Source organism: Arachis stenosperma, chromosome 10 (assembly GCF_014773155.1).
Source record: "Arachis stenosperma cultivar V10309 chromosome 10, arast.V10309.gnm1.PFL2, whole genome shotgun sequence".
NCBI lineage: Eukaryota > Viridiplantae > Streptophyta > Magnoliopsida > Fabales > Fabaceae > Arachis > Arachis stenosperma.
The window spans coordinates 46,442,669-46,450,391 of record NC_080386.1 but is presented as its reverse complement, the minus strand read 5'-3'; the positions used below and the strand labels follow the sequence as shown (position 1 = coordinate 46,450,391).

Genomic DNA, 7,723 nt, shown 5'->3' with positions numbered 1-7,723 from the left:
ATCAATATCCACAATATACAAACATTCAAGTCATCAAATATCATACCTTAACATCAATATTCCTCAACATAACAATACCTATTCAACATACATCATCAACCAACCATCATCAACAACCACAGAAATTCAACCTATCCTATAGGTCACTAGCCTAAGTGTCCATGAATATTATATACTACATAGAGAAAACCGAAACGATACCTTGACCGATTCTCAATATGCCAAAACTCAAAAATTGAGCACAAGCAAGCTTTCAACCACAATCCAAGCCTCCAATGTAACTCCAACAAGCACCAATAATCACCAAAGGCCTCCAAATTCAAAATAATCAAGCTATATATACATAAACCATCACAAATTAACCTAGGGCTCAATTTAAACATAATCTCACAAGGGTTTCAAGAGCTCTTACCTTTTCCAACAATTTTGGTAGCCAATATCCAAGGCTAAGCAAGAGTTAGAGTGAACCTAAACACCTAAAATCACAAAATCTCACTTAACCAAAAACCCTAGGATTCGAAATTTTGGAGAGAAGAACAGAAAAAATTTTGTGGTTACTGGTGCGCGAAATTGTGATCACTACACAACTTTGCACAACTAACCAGCAAGTGCACTGGGTCGTCCAAGTAATACCTTACGTGAGTAAGGGTCGATCCCACGGAGATTGTTGGTATGAAGCAAGCTATGGTCACCTTGTAAATCTCAGTCAGGCAGACTCAAATGGGTATAGATGATGAATAAAGCATAAAGATAAAGATAGAGATACTTATGTATATCATTGGTGAGAGCTTCAGAAAGCGTATGAAGATGCCTTCCCTTCCGTCTCTCTGCTTTCCTACTGCCTTCATCCAATCCTTCTTACTCCTTTCCATGGCAAGCTTATGCAAGGGTTTCACCGTTGTCAGTGGCTACCTCCCATCCTCTCAGTGAAAATGTTCCTATGCTCTGTCACAGCATATGGCTAATCAGCTGTCGGTTCTCGGTCAGGCCAGAATAGAATCCAGCGATTCTTTTGCGTCTGTCACTAACGCCCCGCCTGCTAGGAGTTTGAAGCACGTCACAGTCATTTAATCATTGAATCCTACTCAGAATACCACAGACAAGGTTAGACCTTCCGGATTCTCTTGAATGCCGCCATCAGTTCTCGCCTATACCACGAAGACTCTGATCTCACGGAATGGCTGGCTCGTTTGTCAGGCGAGCACTCAGTTGTCAGGCGATCAACCATGCATTGTGTATCAGGAATCCAAGAGATATTCACTAGAGCCTCGTATGCTTGTAGAACAAGAGTGGTTGTCAGTCACTTTGTTCATGAGTGAGAATGATGATGAGTGTCACGGATCATCACATTCATCAAGTTGAAGAACAAGTGATATCTTGGACAAAGAACAAGCAGAATTGAATAGAAGAACAATAGTAATTGCATTAATACTCGAGGTACAGCAGAGCTCCACACCTTAATCTATGGTGTGTAGAAACTCCACCGTTGAAAATACATAAGAACAAGGTCTAGGCATGGCTGTGAGGCCAGCCTCCCAATAATCTAAGAACTAAACGTCCAAAGATGATCTAGAGATCTAAAGTGATCAAAAGATGTAAATACAATAGTAAAAGGTCCTATATATAGAAAACTAGTAGCCTAGGGTGTACAGAGATGAGTAAATGACATAAAAATCCACTTCCGGGCCCACTTGGTGTGTGCTTGGGCTGAGCAATGAAGCATTTTTCGTGTAGAGACTCTTCTTGGAGTTAAACGCCAGCTTTTATGCCAGTTTGGGCGTTTAACTCCCATTTAGGTGCCAGTTCCGGCGTTTAACGCTGGAATTCCTGAGGGTGACTTTGAACGCCGGTTTGGGCCATCAAATCTTGGGCAAAGTATGAACTATCATATATTGCTGGAAAGCCCAGGATGTCTACTTTCCAACGCCGTTGAGAGCACGCCAATTGGGATTCTGTAGCTCCAGAAAATCCACTTTGAGTGCAGGGAGGTCAGAATCCAACAGCATCTGCAGTCCTTTTCAGTCTCTGGATCAGATTTTTGCTCAGGTCCCTCAATTTCAGCCAGAAAATACCTGAAATCACAGAAAAACACACAAACTCATAGTAAAGTCCAGAAAAGTGAATTTTAACTAAAAACTAATAAAAATATAATCAAAACTAACTAAAAGATACTAAAAACATACTAAAAACAATGCCAAAAAGGGTACAAATTATCCGCTCATCACAACACCAAACTTAAATTGTTGCTTGTCCCCAAGCAACTGAAGATCAAATAAGATAAAAAGAAGAGAATATGCAATGAACTCCAAAAACATCTATGAAGATCAGTATTAATTAGATGAGCGGGGCTTTTAGCTTTTTGCCTCTGAACAGTTTTGGCATCTCACTCTATCCTTTGGAATTCAGAATGATTGGCTTCTTTAGGAACTCAGAATCCAGATAGTGTTATTAATTCTCCTAGTTAAGTATGATGATTCTCGAACACAGCAACTTCATGAGTCTTGGCCGTGGCCCAAAGCACTCTGTCTTCCAGTATTACCACCGGATACATACATGCCACAGACACATAATTGGGTGAACCTTTTCAGATTGTGACTCAGCTTTGCTAGAGTCCCCAATTAGAGGTGTCCAGGGTTCTTAAGCACACTCTTTTTGCCTTGGATCACAACTTTATTTCTTTCTTTTTCTTTCTTTTTTCGTTTTCTCTCCTTTTTTTTTCGGTTTTTTTTTTCGCCTCTTCTTTTTTTCTTTTTTTTTGTATTCACTGCTTTTTCTTGCTTCAAGAATCATTTTTATGATTTTTCAGATCCTCAGTAACATGTCTCCTTTTTCATCATTCTTTCAAGAGCCAACATTCATGAACCACAAATTCAAAAGACATATGCACTGTTCAAGCATACATTCAGAGAACAAGAGTATTGCCACCACATCAAAATAATTAAACTGTTATAAAATTCAAATTTCATGCAATTCTTTTCTTTTTCAATTAAGAACATTTGTTTAAGAAAGGTGATGGATTTCATAGGACATTCATAACTTTAAGGCATAGACACTAATGATCATAAGACACAAACATGGATAAACATAAGCACTAAAATTCGAAAAACAAGAAAATAAAGAACAAGGAGATTAAAGAACGGGTCCACCTTAGTGATGGCGGCTTGTTCTTCCTCTTGAAGGTCTTATGGAGTGCTTGAGCTCCTCAATGTCTCTTCCTTGTCTTTGTTGCTCCTCTCTCATGATTCTTTGATCTTCTCTAATTTCATGGAGGAGGATGGAATGTTCTTGATGCTCCACCCTTAGTTGTCCCATGTTGGAACTCAATTCTCCTAGGGAGGTGTTTAGTTGCTCCCAATAGTCTTGTGGAGGAAAGTGCATCCCTTGAGGTATCTCAGGGATCTCATGATGAGAGGGGTCTCTTGTTTGCTCCATCCTTTTCTTAGTAATGGGCTTGTCCTCATCAATGGGGATATCTCCTTCTATGTCAACTCCAACTGAATAACAGAGGTGACAAATGAGATGAGGAAAGGCTAGCCTTGCCAAGGTGGAAGACTTGTCCGCCACTTTATAGAGTTCTTGGGCTATAACCTCATGAACTTCCACTTCTTCTCCAATCATGATGCTATGAATCATGATGGCCCTGGTCTAGAGTAACTTCGGACCGGTTGCTAGTGGGAATGATTGAGCGTTGGATAAACTCCAACCATCCTCTAGCCACGGGTTTGAGGTCATGCCTTCTCAATTGAACCGGCTTCCCTCTTGAATCTCTCTTCCATTGTGCGCCCTCTTCACATATGACTGTGAGGACTTGGTCCAACCTTTGATCAAAGTTGTCCCTTCTAGTGTAAGGATGTTCATCTTCTTGCATCATGGGCAAGTTGAATGCTAACCTTACATTTTCCGGACTAAAATCCAAGTATTTCCCCCGAACCATAGTGAGATAATTCTTTGGATCCGGGTTCACACTTTGATCATGGTTCTTGGTGATCCATGCATTGGCATAGAACTCTTGAACCATCAAAATTCCGACTTGTTGAATGGGGTTGGTAAGCATTTCCCAACCTCTTCTTCGGATCTCATGGCGGATCTCCGGATATTCACCCTTTTTGAGTGAAAAGGGGACCTCGGGGATCACCTTCTTCAAGGCCACAACTTCATAGAAGTGGTCTTGATGCACCCTTGAGATGAATCTATCCATCTCCCATGACTCGAAGATGGAAGCTTTTGCCTTCCCTTTCCTCTTTCTAGAGGTTTCTCCGGCCTTGGATGCCATAAATGGTTATGGAAAAACAAAAAGCAATGCTTTTACCACACCAAACTTAAAAGGTTTGCTCGTCCTCGAGCAAAAGAAGAAAGAAGAGAGTAGAAGAAGAAGAAATGAGGAAGAAGGGTGAGGGTGTTGTATTCGGCCAAAGAGGGGGAGAAGTGGTATTTAGGTTGTGTGAAAATGAAGGGGTGAAGAAGGGTTTATATAGGAGAGGGGGGGATGGGGTTCGGCCATTATGGGTGGGTTTGGGAGGGAAAGTGGTTTGAATTTGAAGGGTGAGGTTGGTGGGGTTTTATGAATGATGGATGTGAGTGGTGAAGAGAAAGATGGGATTTGATAGGTGAGGGGTTTTTTGGGGAAGAGGTATTGAGGTGATTGGTGAATGGGTGAAGAAGAGAGAGAGTGGTGGGGTTGGTGGGGATCCTGTGGGGTCCACAGATCCTGAGGTGTCAAGGAAAAGTCATCCCTGCACCAAATGGCATTCAAAATCACGTTTTGAGCCATTTCTGGCGTTAAACGCCGGGCTGGTGCCCATTCCTGACGTTTAACGCCAGGTTCTTGCCCTTTTCTGGCGTATAACGCCAGTCTGGTGCCCCTTTCTGGCGTTAAACGCCCAGAATGGTGCCAGACTGGGCGTTAAATGCCCAACTGCTAGCCTCACTGGCGTTTAAACGCCAGTGGGTTCTTCCTCCAGGGTGTGCTGTTTTTCTTCCTGTTTTTCATTCTGTTTTTACTTTTTCAATTGATTTTGTGACTTCTTATGATCATCAACCTACAAAAAAAATAAAATAACAAAAGAAAATATATAAAATATAATCATTGGGTTGCCTCCCAACAAGCGCTTCTTTAATGTCAGTAGCTTGACAGAGGGCTCTCATGGAGCCTCACAGATACTCAGAGCAATGTTGGAACCTCCCAACACCAAACTTAGAGTTTGAATGTGGGGGTTCAACACCAAACTTAGAGTTTGGTTGTGGCCTCCCAACACCAAACTTAGAGTTTGACTGTGGGGGCTCTGTTTGACTCTGAATTGAGAGAAGCTCTTCATGCTTCCTCTCCATGGTGACAGAGGGATATCCTTGAGCCTTAAACACAAAGGATTCTTCATTCACTTGAATGATCAGTTCACCTCCATCAACATCAATCACAGCCTTTGCTGTGGCTAGGAAGGGTCTGCCAAGGATGATGGTTTCATCCATGCACTTCCCAGTCTCTAGGACTATGAAATCAGCAGGGATGTAATGGTCTTCAATCTTCACCAAAACATCCTCTACAAGTCCATGAGCTTGTTTTCTTGAGTTGTCTGCCATCTCTAATGAGATTCTTGCAGCTTGCACCTCAAAGATCCTTAGCTTCTCCATTACAGAGAGAGGCATGAGGTTTACACTTGACCCTAAGTCACATAGAGCCTTCTTGAAGGTCATGGTGCCTATGGTGCAAGGTATGGAAAACTTCCCAGGATCTTGTCTCTTTTGAGGTAATTTCTGCCTAGACAAGTCATCCAGTTCTTTGGTGAGCAAAGGAGGTTCACCCTCCCAAGTCTCATTTCCAAACAACTTGTCATTTAGCTTCATGATTGCTCCAAGGTATTTGGCAACTTGCTCTTCAGTGACATACTCATCCTCTTCAGAGGAAGAATACTCATCAGAGCTCATGAAAGGCAGAAGTAAGTCCAATGGAATCTCTATGGTCTCATTTTGAGCCTCAGATTCCCATGGTTCCTCATTGGGGAACTCAGTGGAGGTCAGTGCATGCCCATTGAGGTCTTCCTCAGTGGCGTTCACTTCCTCTCCTTCCTCTCCAAATTCGGCCATGTTGATGGCCTTGCACTCTCCTTTTGGATTTTCTTCTGTATTGCTTGGAAGAGTACTTGGAGGGAGTTCAGTAATTTTCTTGCTCAGCTGTCCCACTTGTGCCTCCAAATTCCTAATGGAGCAGTCATGAAACTTTGAGTGGTTTTGATTAGATCAGAGACCATGGTTGCTAAGTCAGAGGGGTTCTGCTTAGAGTTCTCTGTCTGTTGCTGAGAAGATGATGGAAAAGGCTTGCCATTGCTAAACCTGTTTCTTCCACCATTATTGTTATTGAAACCTTGTTGAGGTCTCTCTTGATTCTTCCATGAGAAATTTGGGTGATTTCTCCATGAAGAATTATAGGTGTTTCCATAGGGTTCTCCTAGGTAATTCACCTCTTCCATTGAAGGGTTCTCAGGATCATAAGCTTCTTCTTCAGATGAAGCATCCTTAGTACTGCTTGGTGCATTTTGCGTTCCAGACAGACTTTGAGAAATCAAATTGACTTGTTGAGTCAATATCTTGTTCTGAGCCAATATGGCATTCAGAGCATCAATCTCAAGAACTCCTTTCTTCTGACTTGTCCCATTGTTCACAGGATTCCTTTCAGAAGTGTACATGAATTGGTTATTTGCAACCATTTCAATTAGCTCTTGAGCTTCTGTAGGCGTCTTCTTCAGATGAAGAGATCCTTCAGCAGAGCTATCCAAGGACATCTTGGATAGTTCAGAGAGACCATCATAGAAAATACCTATGATGCTCCATTCAGAAAGCATGTCTGAAGGACATTTTCTGATCAATTGTTTGTATCTTTCCCAAGCTTCATAGAAGGATTCTCCATCCTTCTGTCTAAAGGTTTGGACTTCCACTCTAAGCTTACTCAATTTTTGAGGTGGAAAGAACTTTGCCAAGAAGGCATTGACTAGCTTTTCCCAAGAGTCCAGGCTTTCTTTAGGTTGTGAGTCCAACCATGTCCTAGCTCTGTCTCTTACAGCAAAAGGGAATAGCATAAGTCTATAGACCTCAGGGTCAACCCCATTAGTCTTGACAGTGTCACAGATTTGCAAGAATTCAGCTAAGAACTGATGAGGATCTTCCAATGGAAGTCCATGGAACTTGCAATTCTGTTGCATTAGAGAAACTAATTGAGGCTTAAGCTCAAAGTTGTTTGCTCCAATGGCAGGGATAGAGATGCTTCTCCCATAGAAGTCGGGAGTAGGTGCAGTAAAGTCACCCAGCACCTTCCTTGCATTGTTGTTGTTTTCGGCTGCCATGTCTTCTTCTTCTTTGAAGATTTCTGTTAGGTCCTTTACAGAGAGTTGTGCCATAGCTTCTCTTAGTTTTCGCTTCAAAGTCCTTTCAGGTTCAGGGTCAGCTTCAACAAGAATGCCTTTGTCTTTGTTCCTGCTCATATGAAAGAGAAGAGAACAAGAAAATGTGGAATCCTCTATGTCACAGTATAGAGATTCCTTGAGTTGTCAGAGGAACAGAAAAATAGAAAGAAGAGGTAGAAGAATTCGAACTTAATTAGATAGAGTTCGAATTGTGCATTTAGAAGGAGTAGTACTCCATAAATAGAAGGATGTGGGAAGAGAGGAAGAAATTTTCGAAAATCAAGTGAAATATTTTGAAAACATTTTTGAAAAACTCTAATTGATTTTCG

The 7,723-nt window shown here is 41.7% G+C and overlaps 1 non-coding gene across 1 annotated transcript; it reads left to right on the top strand.

The window, feature by feature from the left end:
• The first annotated feature begins 6,830 nt into the window (after positions 1-6,830).
• On the top strand, positions 6,831-6,938 carry LOC130959402 (small nucleolar RNA R71). The gene has a single exon (XR_009078483.1). It is a non-coding gene; the product is annotated as a small nucleolar RNA R71 (small nucleolar RNA).
• Positions 6,939-7,723: the final 785 nt, after the last annotated feature.